This window comes from Notolepis coatsorum (assembly GCF_963971535.1).
Source record: "Notolepis coatsorum genome assembly, chromosome: 4".
NCBI lineage: Eukaryota > Metazoa > Chordata > Actinopteri > Aulopiformes > Paralepididae > Notolepis > Notolepis coatsorum.
This window is the reverse complement of record NC_140168.1, coordinates 28,013,602-28,030,847: the sequence shown is the minus strand read 5'-3', so window position 1 is coordinate 28,030,847 and position 17,246 is coordinate 28,013,602. Positions and strand designations below refer to the sequence as shown.

At 44.7% G+C, this 17,246-nt stretch overlaps 1 protein-coding gene across 2 annotated transcripts in view; it reads right to left on the bottom strand.

The window, feature by feature from the left end:
* Nucleotides 1-16,999, bottom strand: part of LOC311226997 (CMP-N-acetylneuraminate-beta-galactosamide-alpha-2,3-sialyltransferase 1-like) — a 120,813-nt gene extending 103,814 nt beyond the window's left edge. The window contains exon 1 of one of the 2 annotated variants that reach the window (XM_084312490.1): nt 16,887-16,999. The gene's annotated coding sequence lies outside the window, so the exon portion shown is untranslated. The remainder of the gene's footprint in view (nt 1-16,886) is intronic. The other variant, XM_084312489.1, reaches the window with a different exon arrangement.
* Nucleotides 17,000-17,246: the final 247 nt, after the last annotated feature.

The window sequence follows — 17,246 nt, the reverse complement described above, 5'->3', positions numbered from 1 at the left end:
AAAGTACAGTAAACATTTAAATATTACTTACTACTCTTTGAGATACAGCGGTTTATAGGCTTCATTGTAGGCTTCATACTACTACTATGCTAATACTGTATGTCTATACTACTATGCACTCAAGACTGTAGCACTCAAAGTTTCATACTGTTTCACGAACAATCTTACTGACAGAGTTGTACCCTTCCTGCTGACTTGTTGTACAGAACTTGTCGCTTTGGATAAAAGCATCAGCTATTGCTAAATGACTATGTAAATGTAAATGTCATTGTATTTCCTTTATACTTCATACATTTATACTTCCTCTTATTTTACTGTCTATTTTAAATCCTCGACAGGCTGAATAAATTGTTTTACCCATCTTTACTATGTTACACTTTAAAAAATACACTGATCTAGTTCAAGAATCAAGAATCAAGAATCAAGAGGTTTATTTGTCACATACATACCAGGGCATACAGTGAAATGCGGGTGGTCATGCCCGCATTGATTGTGCAAAATACAATAATAAAATAGGCATAGAAAAATAAAATAGGTAAGACACAAGATATGCATGGTAAAAAAGACATGCTAAGTTCCTGAGCATGTCACTAATGCAAACTTGTATGGGGGGGTGCTAAAGGTGAGCGATAAAGTGGCAGTCAGGAGAATGAGCGGTTGCCGCATGAGTGTGTGTGTGTGTGTGTGTGTGTGTGTGTGTGTGTGTGTGTGTGTGTGTGTGTGTGTGTGTGTGTGTGTGTGTGTGTGTGTGTGTGTGTGTGTGTGTGTGTGTGTGTGTGTGTGTGTGTGTGTGTGTGTGAGTGCGTGTGAGTGTGTATTTGTGAGTGGAGAGTTCAGTGTTCAGTGTTCTGATGGCCTGGGGGAAGAAGCTGAGCCGGAGTCTCTCTGTTCTTGCAGCGTGTGACCGTAGGCGCTTGCCTGACCGCAGCAGCTTGAACAGGCTGTTGTTAGGGTGGTGGGGGTCTTTCTTAATTCTGCAGGCTCTGGATTTGCACCTCCTGTTATATAAGTCCTGCAGGGGTGGTAGTGCAATACCCGTAGTACTAGTACGTAGTACGCTCTAGTTACTAGAATCATTATGATATCATTTGTACATGTTTGTCAATAAGGCCTATAGACTTCCTAATACAGACTTAAACTGTATTCATATGAATTAGTCAATTTCTGCACTATACACCTCGTTTCAAATGACCAAGCAGTCTGGTATGCTTTTCAAAGCTAGCAAATCTGGTGTTGCAACTGATTCTCAGAGTTAGGAAATAGCCCACACTGAAATCCATGCATCCCAAAAGAAAATCCATTCTTGTATATTGTGGCACCCCAGTGGTCACCACCTTGAACCACACGGTCAGAGACCCTTCCCCCAAACCAGGCCACTGGGGAAGGTAATTGAGGGCAGGTACCTCCCTAATTACCTGCTCACACTGTGGAACACGAGCTGCATCGCCAATTAACAGTGAGGATTTTAATTAAGCAGAGGCGAACAGGAAGGACAGGGAGAGACTCAGGACGACAGCCCTGGTGAAGGATCACTCCACCACCCCTGGAAGAACAGTGAGCTAACCCCCGGCTCGTGAGTAAATGCTGGACATAGTCCTTTAATGTATGACTATGAGGAATATTTTGCCACACCTGTGTATTGGAGGATAAGGACACTAAGTTTGTTTGACTGTCTAAAACCGAGCCTGGTTTGGGGCTGAAAGACCACAGCCTGGCCTGGCCCCCCCCCCCCACTAACCATCACCGTCTCTCCCCTGCTCTCTCTTCAGGCCGAGTGAAGCCAGTGTAGGATTTCAGTTGTGTTACTCCACCCACCCCCACTCTCCTCACAATAAGTGATTTTCTTTTTAACCTTGAAAATCTGACTGGGTCTTCTTGTTCTAATTGTCAGTTGAACTTGCCTCCAGCAAGGCCAGGTGCCCCACAATATGCAAAAATAAAACCAAACCCACACCTTCACTGTTGTACTCCAGTCTCCACCCGTACGCCGCGGTCACATTTATTGCATTATTGTTGCAAAGTACATGCAGAGTTTATTGACCAAAATTTGCTTGTTATTCTTGATGAGAATTGTAATATAGATTTGGGAACATGAACTACAACACTTGTAGAATCGATTCTGGTTGCTTGTCAACATCTAGCCATTCTAGCCTAACACTTTGCTGCTTGGTAGAACTGTGTTCTTAGTGTCTCATATTGTGGCAGAGGAGCAAGAGAGGAGAGGTGATAGAAAGCAGACATGTGCATTTCCCTCTGTGTATGTTTGTGCCCCATATTAGGAGTTCCGGTGATTAAACCGGCCTGTACAACAATCAGGCCGAAGTCCATATGGAGTTCTGCCACAATCGGCCAAAGCAACGACACCTGCTGTGTACATTAAGCCTTCCTTCCCAGAAACGGCAATAAAACATTTGATTATAATTTCTCTGGTTTATGGTTTTCAGTCAGTTGAACACTACAACCACACGGGTGTGTCAGAATATCGTCCAGGTGTAAATGGACTGCATTTATATAGCGCTTTTATCCAAAGTGCCTTACAACTTGTGCTTCTCATTGACATATTCACACACTGACGGCGGAGGCAACCATGCAAGGTGCTGGCCAGCTCATCGTGAGCAGTTAGGGGTTTTTAGTGTCTTGCTCAAGGACACTTTGACACACAGCCGGGAGGAGCTGGAATCAAACCGGGAACCTTCCGTTTACCAGATCTACCTCCTGAGCCACTGTTGCCCCAGGCTGTCTGTACACCGGGCGCTGCCAACGATGAATCAAATGCGACTTGGATTGAAAATTACATATTTAATCTAATCAAGCCCCCAGTAAACACTCACATTTCGAGAAGTTGGACCATTTCAACAACTCCAGGGGAAGTGGCAGTGCAAATAAGTGACACGCATTTTACTGTATGTTTAGGTGATAAACACTTCTGAGTATGTAAAATCGAATTACATGACGTCGCCCAGGAGATCTAAAGTTCATTTCAGTCTATTTTCATTTTCTCGGCTGTGGTATGAAGTAAAGCGTAGCAGTACCAGAAAAAACAATATAGAATGAATATATATTTTCAGATGGGGTGTCATTGACACAAATATAAAGTTGAGAGCCACTGGTATAGAACATTCAGAAGCTTGCAAATTTCACAATTGACCTCTCTCAAACCCCGCCCTGTTTTCGTGATCCACCAATCTGACAAACTTTTTTTTTTATCCACTTTTTCTCCCATTTTCTATTTTTCTCCCATCCCAATTTTCGTATCATCCAATTCAACCCTCCCCTGTCTTTGAACGTTGTTTCATGCCTCCCACAAGCCGGCTGCAATGTGGACTAAGTCATACATAGCACGAGTCCCCTCCGATACTCGAGGTAACAGCAGTCGCATCTTTCCACCTGCGTGGCTCGATCTTTCAGCGTCAGGGGTCTGGGCTTTGGAGGGGCCCCGCCCCCGTCGCTTCCTGATTCTACTGCGCAGGCGCACCAACCGACCTGTAGGAGTCGCTGTCCACAACGCCCGATCCCCACCCATCAGTTTCCCACCCCCTAATACTGCCAATGTGTATTAGTGCGGACGACCAGCTAAACTGAAAGCAATGTGGAGAGCTGGGCTCGAACAGGGAGGCGTACCTGTTCGAGCCCAGTCTCCAGTATTCGTGGTGAGCGCCTTGCCCACTGCACCACGTAGCCGCCCTCCAATCTGACAAACTTTGTCATAGAAAGCAACAGTTGTGATTGGATAATCAAGAAAAGAAGCGGAGCCTGAGATAGGTCAATACAATGAAAACATGATGCAGTGTCGAACACAACATATGGGGCGACACTGGCTCAGGAGGTAGGGCGGTCAAGTCAAGTCAAGTCAAGAGTTTTATTTGTCATGGTATACAAGTATACAATGAAATGCGGGGGGTCTTGCCCGCAACGATGTGCATAATACAATAGTAATATATAATAGAATCCAATAGAACGACATTGTGCAATAAAACAAGTAAACAGAGTAGGGCATATCGGTATATGTACATGAGTTATTTACAGAGCATGGTAGGACATGCTAGGTCCTGTGGTAGTGCAATACACTGTTAGCTACGGATGAGGCACTGGATCTTTATGTACATGCTATATTATACAATCTCAAGTTATACTATACTATTCTTAAAGTGACCTTTCCTTTTGTAAAGTGACCATAAGTGTGAGCGTGTGCAGCATGAGTGTATGTTTGCTCATGTTAAAGTGGCTGCTAGTGTGTGAGCGTGTACAGTGTGTGTGTCGTGTGTGTGCTCATGTGTGCTTGTGTGTGGAGAGTTCAGTGTTCAAGGCTCTGATGGCCTGGGGGAAGAAGCTGAGCCGAAGTCTCTCTGTCCTAGTAGCTGGTGTTCGCAGGCGTCTGCCTGACCTCAGCAGAGTACATGCAGAGTCTAAAGCAAGGATCCCGCATCTCCACCAGAAACGGGTCAGAAGTGTTTATTGACCAAAATGTGCTTGTTATTCTTGATGAGAATTGTAATATAGATTTGGGAACATGAACTACAACACTTGTAGAATCGATTCTGGTTGCTTGTCAACATCTAGCCTAACACTTTGCTGCTTGGTGGAACTGTGTTCTTAGTGTCTCATATTGTGGCAGAGGAGCAAGAGAGGAGAGGTGATAGAAAGCAGACATGTGCATTTCCCTCTGTGTATGTTTGTGCCCCATATTAGGAGTTCCGGTGATTAAACCGGCCTGTACAACAATCAGGCCGAAGTCCATATGGAGTTCTGCCACAATCGGCCAAAGCAACAACACCTGCTGTGTGCATTAACGCCTTCCTTCCCAGAAACGGCAATAAAACATTTGATTATAATTTCTCTGGTTTATGGTTTTCAGTCAGTTGAACACTACAACCACACGGGTGTGTCAGAATATCGTCCAGGTGTAAATGGACTGCATTTATATAGCGCTTTTATCCAAAGTGCCTTACAACTTGTGCTTCTCATTGACATATTCACACACTGACGGCGGAGGCAACCATGCAAGGTGCTGGCCAGCTCATCGTGAGCAGTTAGGGGTTTTTAGTGTCTTGCTCAAGGACACTTTGACACACAGCCGGGAGGAGCTGGAATCAAACCGGGAACCTTCCGTTTACCAGATCTACCTCCTGAGCCACTGTTGCCCCAGGCTGTCTGTACACCGGGCGCTGCCAACGATGAATCAAATGTGACTTGGATTGAAAATAACATATTTAATCTAATCAAGCCCCCAGTAAACACTCACATTTCGAGAAGTTGGACCATTTCAACAACTCCGGGGGAAGTGGCAGTGCAAATAAGTGACACGCATTTTACTGTATGTTTAGGTGATAAACACTTCTGAGTATGTAAAATCGAATTACATGACGTCGCCCAGGAGATCTAAAGTTAATTTCAGTCTATTTTCATTTTCTCGGCTGTGGTATGAAGTAAAGCGTAGCAGTACCAGCAATATAGAATGAATATATATTTTCAGATGGGGTGTCATTGACACGAATATAAAGTTGAGAGCCACTGGTATAGAACATTCAGAAGCTTGCAAATTTCACAATTGACCTCTCTCAAACCCCGCCCTGTTTTCGTGATCCACCAATCTGACAAACTTTGTCATAGAAAGCAACAGTTGTGATTGGATAATCAAGAAAAGAAGGCGGAGCCTGAGATAGGTCAATACAATGAAACCATGATGCAGTGTCGAACACAACATATGGGGCGACACTGGCTCAGGAGGTAGGGCAGTCGTCTGGTCATCGAAAGGTTCTTGGTTCGGTTCCGGCAGTCCCAACTGTCCTTGAGAAAGATGCTTAAGCAGCTTAACCCCTAACTGCTCCCGATGAGCAGATTGGCACCTTGCACGGTTGCCTCCGCCGTTGGAGAGTGAATGTGAGGCATATGTTTAAAAGTGCTTTGTACCATTTGTCTATATAAATGGACTACATTTATATAGTGCTTTTATCCAAAGCGCTTTACAACTTATGCCTCACATTCACTCAGAGACACCAATGGTGGAGGCAACCGTGCAAGGTGCCAACCTGCTCATCGGGATCAGTTAGGGGTTAAGCGTCTTGCTTGAGGACACTTGGGACACGCTGGCGGGAGGAGACGGAATCAGACCGGGAACCTTCCGATTACCAGACGACCGCTCTACCACCTGAGCCGATGTCGCCGGGAAATGCAGTCCATTTACCACTAACACTGCACAAGGACAGTGGGCTATACTCATCACCCTACACACACACACCCTGCACAGACACACACCCTGCACTAGTGTTGTCAAAAATATCAAAAACATATCGATTCTGAATATTTAAAACGGTTTCAATACTCATTTCCCGAAATATCGATATTTAATTATTCATAAAAAAAAAATCTTTTTGTATAAGGAAGTTGCATTGTTCATTTCAATACCTGTAATAGTACAGTAGTCCACACACACACACATGTGCATTCAGTTAAGTCGGAATATGACTGTAATACAAACAGTTTAGTTTGTCAGGTACATGCAACACAGTGTTTACATCTGTCTGCTTGAGAAAATACCAAGTCCTGTAATAAAAATGATTGAAGTGAGATGAACAGTTATTTTTAAATAAATGTGTGATCTAAAGATAAACAAAGGGTTTTAAAAGTGTTATATGTATCTTCTCTTATAGTACCAGAGAGAAGCTGAGGAGAATCAACCAGCAACAAAAGCAAAATTATTCAAATCTTTTTTTTACATTTTAAGATTGAACCTTTTCCCCCGTGGTATCGAAAATGGTATCGAATATCGATACTTTTCAAGGTATCGTATCGAAGTTCGAAATTCCAGTATCGTGACAACACTACCCTGCACACACACACACACACACCCTGCACACACACACACCCTGCACTATGGACTACTGTATTGGCGGCGGTATGTCACGTTTACATCGTTTTGAGAAACTGTACGCCACCTTTTTATGCACTGTGTGTACTGTGTACTGTGTGTACATGTACTGTGACTGTCTGGTCAGTTTGACAGCTGATGACTGGCGCAACTGGTGTGAAGACATGCTAATTTACAAAAACGGGATCATTACCAAAGAGACTACAGGTTACAGAGACAGTCACAGTAATATTATCATATTCACTGTTAACATAATACTGTACCTATATTTGCTCCATCACGCCTGGCAAATTTCTTACTCAACTTGAAACATTCACGCTGCCTAGAGCAAACCTGCGTCTGTTCAACTCCGTTCGTGTCTATTGTCTTAGTAAATTAACACATTGGACGCCAAACCCGAGATAAGTCGGGTTAACTCGGCATTGCTTGAGCGCCAAACCCGGGTTTTGGTCGTTATTTCTTTTATTCGCTATTTCCATTCATAATCCATGGAGGGAGCCTGATATTATCATTGGGAATGGGTCTGAGATCGCAAACGTCCAATACCGCCGCCTAACGCCTTCTGGCCGGTATTGTACATCCTTGGAATCTCTCTGGCTCAGCATGTACAGTACGTTGATCTAAAAAGTCCGGTCCAGGTTTTCCTAGTCGGGCAGTAGTAACATTTATAACACATGGATTGGGGAGAATCAAGCACTGTCGATTCATGTACTTTGGGAGATTATGTTGGGAACACGATCGACATCAATACTTGGAATGGCGATCAGATAATTGCAATATTCTTTTTGCAGTACATCCTAGTCAAGGTAAGTGCTATATGGTATCAATCTTGCGTTGATCCGAGCATGCCTTCGTTGTGATCCTGTAGTGTTGTGTAACGTTACTCCACAACGTATGCCGTTGGTGACGATCGAAGCATAGAACCGCCCCCCCCCCCCCCCACCCTTTCATGCATGCATGATGAAACATAATACCGATAATATAGCGTTGATTTCAGATTGATTGTTGATCCAAGCGAGGAATGGCACGGTTTCTAGTGACATGCACTAAACGCTGTTTGCCGGAGTTTCCTGGGATTACACAGGATCACTCTAGAACTATACTCATATTCACCACGGTATAAAACGGGAATGTATGGATGAAAGAATTATCTGTTTTTTTGCATCTTGACCGGAATAAACTCAATGACAATCGACTATATTATTATATCCATAGCTATAATATTTAATATAGTTTTAGCACTGCAAACACCGGCATGTATCCCCATTCATTAAAGCGCTGGCACACACGGCCATACGGCCCACAGCGACCTCTGGCGCTGAATGTGTTAACACTCAGTTTTGACAACAACAACAACAACAACATCATCATAGTTTTCTCTCTTGTACTTTCGTAACATTTTCTTTTTTCTCTCGTGACATGAAGAAAATACATGAGCTCACAACTCTCGAGGCAAGAACAACAACAACAACCAACACCAGCAGCAGCAGCAACAACAAATCATATCCAGATCATCTCCTATTCTCCCTGAAAGCATTACTATATTTTCTTCCATAAGCATTAGCTGTGATAACATTGGATGCCCTTTTGAACTCGCCTGTGCCTTTCTTTCTATGGTTGTCAATGGTTTTGTCGCGACAGGCGCCTTGTGTTTTTGAACTTCAGCCGTGGAACGCACCAATGCCAATGACACCTTCTTGTCGACGGACCAATCGAATCAACCGAGGGGAGGGATTACAAATACTTGACAAACCGGTGTATTTGAAGAGAAATCGACAGCAAAACAAACCAATCGACAATGGGAGGAGAAGCTAATTCTGGCAGTTTCCAACAAAACTAATTTGTATGACCAGGTCTCACCACGACCGAGATATGAACAGCAACTTGCACCTCATGTTACCAAAGCACCTCAAAGGCACTAAAAACAAGACTACAAACATCACAAAACAAACTTGTCAGACTACTGCTTGACCTTACTCCTAAAACACACCTCACTCACCCCTGCCCATTTTGACATCCTAGGATGGCTTAGAGTAGACGACAGAGTACAGCAGCTTGCAATGGGCCTGGTCTACAAGATACACTACACCAGTAAGATACCCATGTACATGTCAAAATACTTCCCAAAGGTCAGTGAATTCCACGACCACAACACCAGAGGGAGTTCCACAAATCCTGTGCAACCCAGATTCGGCTCAAACAAGGGACTAAACACGTTTCGCAATTATGCCACAACAACGTGGAACGCCCTACCCACAGCCGTAAAATAATGTGATTGCCTGCCCACCTTCAAAACCGCCCTCAAAGAGCACCTACGGGAGGCTGCAATTCGAACCTGGCCCCCGTAAACGTCCAAACATTTATGTATGTATGTCATGTATGTAACGTTAGCTGAGGTAGCAACGGTAATCGGTGTGCACTTTCGATTCGCCACCGCGCCTCGTGTTTGAGAGGCGGAGAAAGAGGCGTCCAATGTGACGACAGGCTTCCAGTACTGTTGTGTAGCAGCCCCTCCGTGCTACAAGTGATCAGCTGCTCAGTGTTTTCTGATGCCATTGTGAAGGGACAAAAGAGAGACACACTGTGAAATTGTCTGGATTTCAGACGCTGGGACGGCTACACAAAACACCCTATTGACTTTTTGGTGTTGACTAGACAAAGGCCCTCTTGTCTGTGAAAACACAGTGACGCATAACGTTGTCTCGTTCAACACTTTTATGTAATGGCTAATCTGCCACACCCGTTATCCTATTTGAGCCAATTGGATGCATCCTTAATAAAGCTCTGATCTGTCATTTATTTCTCTCCATCATAAACGAGGGGTATGTTCACATACTTGATCTGAAGTGTTTGATTTGTACAGTAGTTGAAAAATAAGCCTTTTGGGACTAAATCGGAACATAGATGTGTTTACCAATGTCAACTAATCTTTTACAGCCACAAAACACAACAAATACAATTAAATAGTCAGTCAATCAACAAGATAATGAAACATGACTCCACTCATTATTAATTTGTTTACGTTAGGATCACGGTGAAAGGGAAAATCTACCCTGAAACAAATGAATATTTCCTATGATCTTGAAAAATAAATAAAAACACTGCGATGTCTGTGTCAAAACACTGGTCTAAATAACGAGTTTCCTGTATGGAGGCTATTGTCTATTAACTATTAACTTCATTTTTCAAGTGTTAGAGTTCAATTCTGTCTCAGCCCGACAATTTCAGTCGGGTAGGGCATGTGCAAAACAAAATATTGATTGTACATTTTTAAGTGAATCAATATGTCAAGACTTTCTCTACTTGTTAAAATGTAGCTAGTTATGCTCAAAATGCAATTTTTTTGCAATTAGCACTTCACCGAGCAAGAGCGAGAGAAGAACAATCAGCACCATGGACAGCCATGGTGCTCTATTAGAGAACAGGTTTTCATCTGGCTTCTCCCCCTTGACTTGCCAGGCATGGTGCTGATTGCCCTCTCTCCTCTCTCCCTCTCTCCCTCTCTCCCTCTCTCCCTCTCCCCCCCTCTCTCTCTCTCTCTCTCTCTCTCTCTCTCTCTCTCTCTCTCTCTCTCTCTCTCTCTCTCTCTCTCTCTCTCTCTCCCTCTCCCTCTCCCTCATGTGTGTGATGATCTCAGCCCACTGGGGTCTCTGGGTATAGGGCTTGGTTTGAATTCCAGGCCCCTTGAGAACTCTAGTCCTATCCTCTCTGTTTTCCTTTTATCTCAGACAGTTCAGTCATCTGTAAAAGAGACGGACTTCATAGTAACAGTCTGTCTTGTACAGCAAGGCCAGATTAATTTCACATGTGGGAAATCCCCCCCCCCCCCCATATTTCATCATGTATTTCCAATGTGTGGACATTTCATATGCAAAATGTCCACGATTTGTGTGAAACTTTGCCTTCACATAATTCTCATAATTTTGATTGATTACATATGTAATCACAAAAACAAAACTACTAACCTTCGTACTGTCTTTTACTATTATATACTCTGCTACTAAGGAATATAACTTGCCTATATTACTACCTAGTATGCCAATATGTCTATACTACTATGCACTCAAGACTGTAGCACTCAAGTTCAACACTGTTTGACGGACAATGTGACTGACCCTTAACTGCCAGAGTTGTACCCTTCCTGCTGACTTGTTGTAGGCCTACAGAACTTGTACTGTAAGTCGCTTTGGATACAAATAAAAGTGTCAGCTAAATGTAAATGTTTGTGTCAGATTGTAAAATAATTTTGACATATTTTTTCCTTCTCCATAATGGGTGGAAACCATTTTTTCCCCCCACATGGATATTGAACTCACGACAATCGCAGTTCTTGTGGCATTTATGGATTAGAACCCCCCCCCCCCCCCCCTCCCCCACCCCCACCCACCCACACAAAATAAGTGCCCAAATCTGCATGGGCTTTAATGCGCTGCCAGACACTGTACAGTACGTTCCCCGGGGGTGTTAGTGATCTGAGGACAATGTAGTGTGACGTTTTTGGTGACGTTTGGTGATGTTCTGCATCAAATAAGATTACACCACTGAGCGCGCCGAGACCTTGGTTTCGTACCGTATACAAACGGGCCGGTTTCGCTGCACACAGCGTGAAACAACCTTTATTCTTCCCCCGGCATGTTCCACATCTGCCATTTTCAGAACGTTTGGCAGGCATGGCACGTTTCTGTCTTTATTCTTTCTTTTCTTATTATTCTCTCTCTCTCTCCCTCTCTCTCTCTCTCTCTCTCTCTCTCTCTCTCTCCCTCTCTCTCTCTCTCTCTCTCTCTCTCCCTCTCTCTCTCTCTTAAAAACCACATCCACCATGACCGACAGCTCTGCTCGGCAGCACCTGGGGTGTTGAGGGCTGGGCCAGGTGGTCCACGGCTTCGACTGCCAATTAGAGAGGTGACCACGCGCGGGCTCCCTGGGATAACGTCTAATTACAAATAGACCTCGGAGCCACGACAATTAGCCTTCACTTCAAACAAACTCCAAGAGCCAGATGTGTCGAGCTTTTGTTCGTTTTTTCTCTCTCTCTCCTCGCTAAAACAATACCATATGCTACCCCTATTATATTTACCAAAGCGATGGCAAAAACTGACAGTGCATGAGATCTTTCAGGAAGGACAGACTTGCCACAGGGAACACACGGGGAAAGCGGGATCTATTGCACGCCCGCTCAGGAGGATGAATGACTATTCCCGGCAGGGGCTGTGGACTCTGCAACCTTGAGTTGAACGAGAATAAGCGGGTGTACGAGGGCGCTTTATATAAGCTGGGACACGGGCGGCTAGGTGGTGTAGTGGGCAAGGCACTCGCCACCAGTGTGTAGACGCTAGGATTCGCGTGTTCGAATCCAGCTCTCCACATTGTTTTCAGTTTAGCTGGTCGTCCGCAGTAATACACATTGGCCGTATTACGGGGAGGGAAACTGAAGGGTGGGGATCGGGCGTTGTGGACAGCGACTCCTACAGGTCGGTTGGTGCGCCTGCGCAGTAGAATCAGGAAGTGTCGGGGGCAGCGTGAGCCTCCCACGCGTTACTCCTCGCCACTGAGAGATCGAGCTGCGCAGGTGAAAAGATGCGACTGCTGTTACCTCAAGTACCGGAGGGGACTTGTGCTATGTATGACTTAGTCCACATTGCAGCCGGCTTGTGGGAGGCAAGAAACAGCGTTCGTGACAGGGGAGGGTTGAATTGGATGATACGAAATTGGGATGGGAGAAAATATAGAAAAAAATGGGAGAAAAAGTGGATCCAAAAAAAATATATATAAGCTGGGACACATAGTCCTATTGCTACACGGGACGGTGTTAACTGAAGGACAGTTGGTGGGAAAGAAAGAGAACCAAAATGTTCTCATATATGGAGATCCACGACGTGTGATCAGCGTGTGGAGGCTGCAGCCGAGGCTTCGTGAAGGATGAAACATCTGCTGCGGTCGACGGTCTTTACATAATGTATCTAACCCACTTGAACCAGCAGCTGTGTCCCCCCCCCCCCCCCACCCACCTCCAAAGGCACTTGGCTGTTAACATCATCAAATCAAATGAGCATCTCAGACAAAAAGCTCTCCCGCGATTCAACTGGGCTAATTGAGGGATTGACGTGGTGTCTACACACGCTGATTGCACTGCGGAAGCACTTAGGATGGCAATCAGAGAGCGGGATTCTTTCTCACGGAGGCAATCAGGTGTTTAATTTGTCTTCCTGTAATCAGTTTTTAGAACTCCGGCCTGCGGGATAAAGGGAAGGCACACACCGGCCCCTGCGGTCGATACAAAACGTTTTAGGGAAAACACACTTGACGTTCTCGAGTCAGAGTTGGGGAAGCTCCTATGAAAGCGTTGTTTCGCGAAGCTACCAATTGCTTCGCTTCACACTGGAAAGAGATGAACTACAGCAAAGCTACCCTCAGGAGAGATATAGTTTTGTTAAGTTACTCATATCCACAATTTTTACAAAATATGATACCAAAGGAAGTCACATGACTGCATAATATACCACTCAATTGAGTTTATTGCAATGGCTATAGTGCCATATAAGAAGTGTGCCTCGCATCATCCTGCATCCACTTTCACATGTCTTTTAAGATCATCTAACAACTTGATCTGTACACCGGTCTATAGAATGGGCCTGTCGGCTTCGTGGTCAGAGCAGAATCTCTGATTCTAGCAGAATCTATAGGACACATAGCTGATAGGAAATAGCTTGTAGTTTAAGTAGACAACTACAACTCAAAATATAAAAGTAAAACGTGGTCAACAGCTGCAATAACTTTGCAGATTTGAAATTAGTCGAACTGCCAGCAAGCCACTGCATAATGTAGTCAAACTACTAGCTTAATTACATGCTGTGAAGCGACTTCAAACACTGCTCTCCGTGTAGGTCCGGAGTGTCAAAGGCTATGCATACAGGTACTGGCAACGCAGGGGAAAATGGTGCTGAGGTGTTTCTTGGACAACAGCCAAGACTCCTTAAGTGGAAACAGAGGGCAAATGAAGAACCCGGGAGGAATTCCAAGGAGAATATTGTGGAGGAAGAAAAGGGGAGAGAGAGTATGTGACCGTTTAGAGTGGGTCTGAGCGGAGACTCAAATTACAAGTGAAATATACCTTAACGCACATTCTGCAGCTGGCCTCAGACACAACCAGAGACCACAAGCTTGAATTGCCAGGGGGGGGGGGGTAATTCTTTTTCCACAAGCCACTATACGGCATGCCTGGTGCCAGAGCCTGTAGCACAGTTGCATGCTGAAAGGGTCTGACTGGCTCTGTGGTAAGTCACGGTGATTCAACTGTCTACAAGTCAGAGATTGAACACAGCGGAGGAGGACTTAGCGAAGGATTTAGCCTACTACACACACACACATGCACGCACACACGCACGCACGCACACACACACACACACACACACACACACACACACACACACACACACACACACACACACACCACACACACACACACACACACACACACACACACACACACACACACACACACACACACACACACACACACACACACACACACACACACAGCAACTAAAACAAGAACGAGACGAAGGAGGGGATCAGGGAGGACACTTGGATGAACTTTGAGAGTATTGGGGAAAGAAAGTGCACCCTTATAAGCTATACATTTCTACACTCTCAAAAGACACGTGTTGATATAACACAGGGTAGATGTTTTTTGCTGTCCCCCCCCCCTCGGAATCTTAGAATTATACCAGTCTATATAGACGGTTTCACTGAAATTCTGTTGCTAGGGAACAGTTTGGATCCAAACGTATTTCCTGTCAGCTATTGCGATGGGAAATTAAATGGTAAATGGTAAATGGCTGCTTTTTTATATAGCGTTTTATCCAAAGCGCAAATACAATTTGTTACTCACATTTTACCCATTCACTCACACATTCACGGCGGAGGCAACCATGCAAACCTGCTCATCGGGAGCAATTAGGGGTTAAGTGTCTTGCTCAAGGACACATCGACACGCTGACCGGGAGGAGCGGGAATCGAACCGGGAACCTCCGGATTACCAGACGACTGCTCTACCTCCACTGTCGCCCCCTAAATTTACTTTGGTCCTTTTAGAACGTCACCGCTTGTCACTTCGCAAAACCGTCTATAACTCTCAATAGTCTCAATGGCCAGTAAGCCATCATGACGTCGTCGTTGGAACGCTCCCGTCTCTAAATTCGTATCCCCTATGTGCGATTGTACAAGTGGAAGGGTTAACGTAACACACACTGCACACGAGTGCGGTAGGGAAAAAAACACACACACAACGTGTTGAAATGACCATGTGGTGCCCAGACCTGTGTGAATTGACCTGTCTATCTGTATGTCATGTATATATGTTATGATGAATTGAAAATGGGGGACCCTGATGTAAACAAGACGAAAGTCTTTCTCTGGTCTGCATCCCCTTAACAATTGTATGTATTGAGCTGTACTGTACTGTACCCATTCTGCAATCTGTTAATAAACTTTTCAATCAATCAATCAATCAATCAATCAATCAATCAATCAATCAATCAATTTCAACACGTCTCTTCTGAGAGTGTATTCACTGACTTCCCACGTGACTCAACGCGTTGGCGATGTTGGGCACAGCGTCACATCCGCTAAACTCAACTGCGAGTTTCTAATTGTAAACCAAACCCATGCACCGTGGGATTCAGGACGAATAGAAGGCATGCATTAGCAGTGTGCAGACATGGCCTCGGTGGTAAATGAAACATCCTTCAACCCCCCCCCCCCCCCCCCCTCGCTCTGCATCGCCATCTCTACCACCCGTCTCTCTAAACACAGCAGAACGCACCCGTCCCCCCAAGGTCATGCCATCCCATCTGATTGGAATCGGGAAGAGTAATTTGCTGAGCTAATGTATTCTTTCTCCATGCTTATTACTTGCCAATGGTAAGGACAGATTTCAATGGGGTGGGGGGGGGGGGGGGGGGGGGAATTAACCCTTATCTATAGCAGACACTATCATTAGTAGATTAGGTCATTTCCCGTGTTGAAAGGGGGGACAATGAGAGCGGGGGGGGGGGGGGGGGGGGTAATTCAAAGCTCACCATCTCTCTCTACATCCTTAAAGTGCTCGTCCTCAACAAGGCATTAAAAACGGCAGGACCAGATGCAGCCGGTAAAGACGGATTCATCATTTTTAGTTTTAACCTCGGCACTCCTTTTTTAAATCCTCTCGACCGGGGTGAATCAATACCAAAGAGACAAGCCCATCGCCCCCCCCCCCCCCCCCCCCCCCCAACCTTGTTGAATATACCCTGAGCACTCCTATAGTGCTGTGTGCATGCAGGCTCACATTGGGAGGAGACACCTCACAGGTTACATCTGGGAGAGATCTGTATTCAACAGTTGCTAAAGTGCAGGTCCGCCACTGCTCAGTCAGAGTGGAATTCTCTGAAGGTATAGAAAACAGAGCCATATGATTTCACATGACAGCCATCGTGATGATGAGCCCCTTCTTATACAAAGAGCGTGTTTGAAGCCAGAAATCAACCCAGTTCACTATAGGGTGGTGGCCCATATATGGAACAACCCCCAGAAATATAATGTCTACCATATTTGCATAGGAGATGTGCCCAGAAAAACGGGTCTACTGAGACTGTAAGAGGAAAACATAATATTGTTATTACATCTAATAGTATTATAATATAATTCTAGATTGTAGATAAATAAATAATCTTTTTAAACTGTTGATAAGTATAGTTAAGATATTTTAAGCCAACCTTTGGATGTAGGCTATATGCCTATTAATAAGTGTCACAGAAATTACATTATATATTTTTTTTTGCCAGGGAGTACTTTTACTTACAGAATTGTTTTAGCCTGGATTACAATGAAAGACTAACACCTTGTCTAGAAGAACACATGGGAGCTATTATGCACTGTTCTGTTTTAGGCACTGAGATTAAGGCTATTTATAATTAGAGTATATAGGAGAAAGTAGTCTTGAATGCGGATAACGGTTTGTGCTGCCTGCGATACTCACGTCACACTCCCAACTCCAGGTATAGGCACGACTCGAGTCCCGTTATCCCTCCAGTTAGTAGGTCCGGGGAGAAGGGAAATAAATCACTCAGTCATAGCGTTGTCACTGGTCGAAAGAAGAAAAAAACGCATCAAATTGACATCTTACACACATCGTGCATTTGCGTTGTGCCAGTGCCACGTTGATATGGAATTCTGAAAACCACCCGTGAGGATTTCGAATAATGAAAGAGGTGGGGTGTCCTCCACGCGCTTCTCCCAAGTCCCCACAATAAAGGATGTAGCGGCGCGCGCTGCTTACCGTTACTCGCTCCTAGGCAATAACTATAAGCACGCATTTTAATTCCCGTCCGTTGACCAT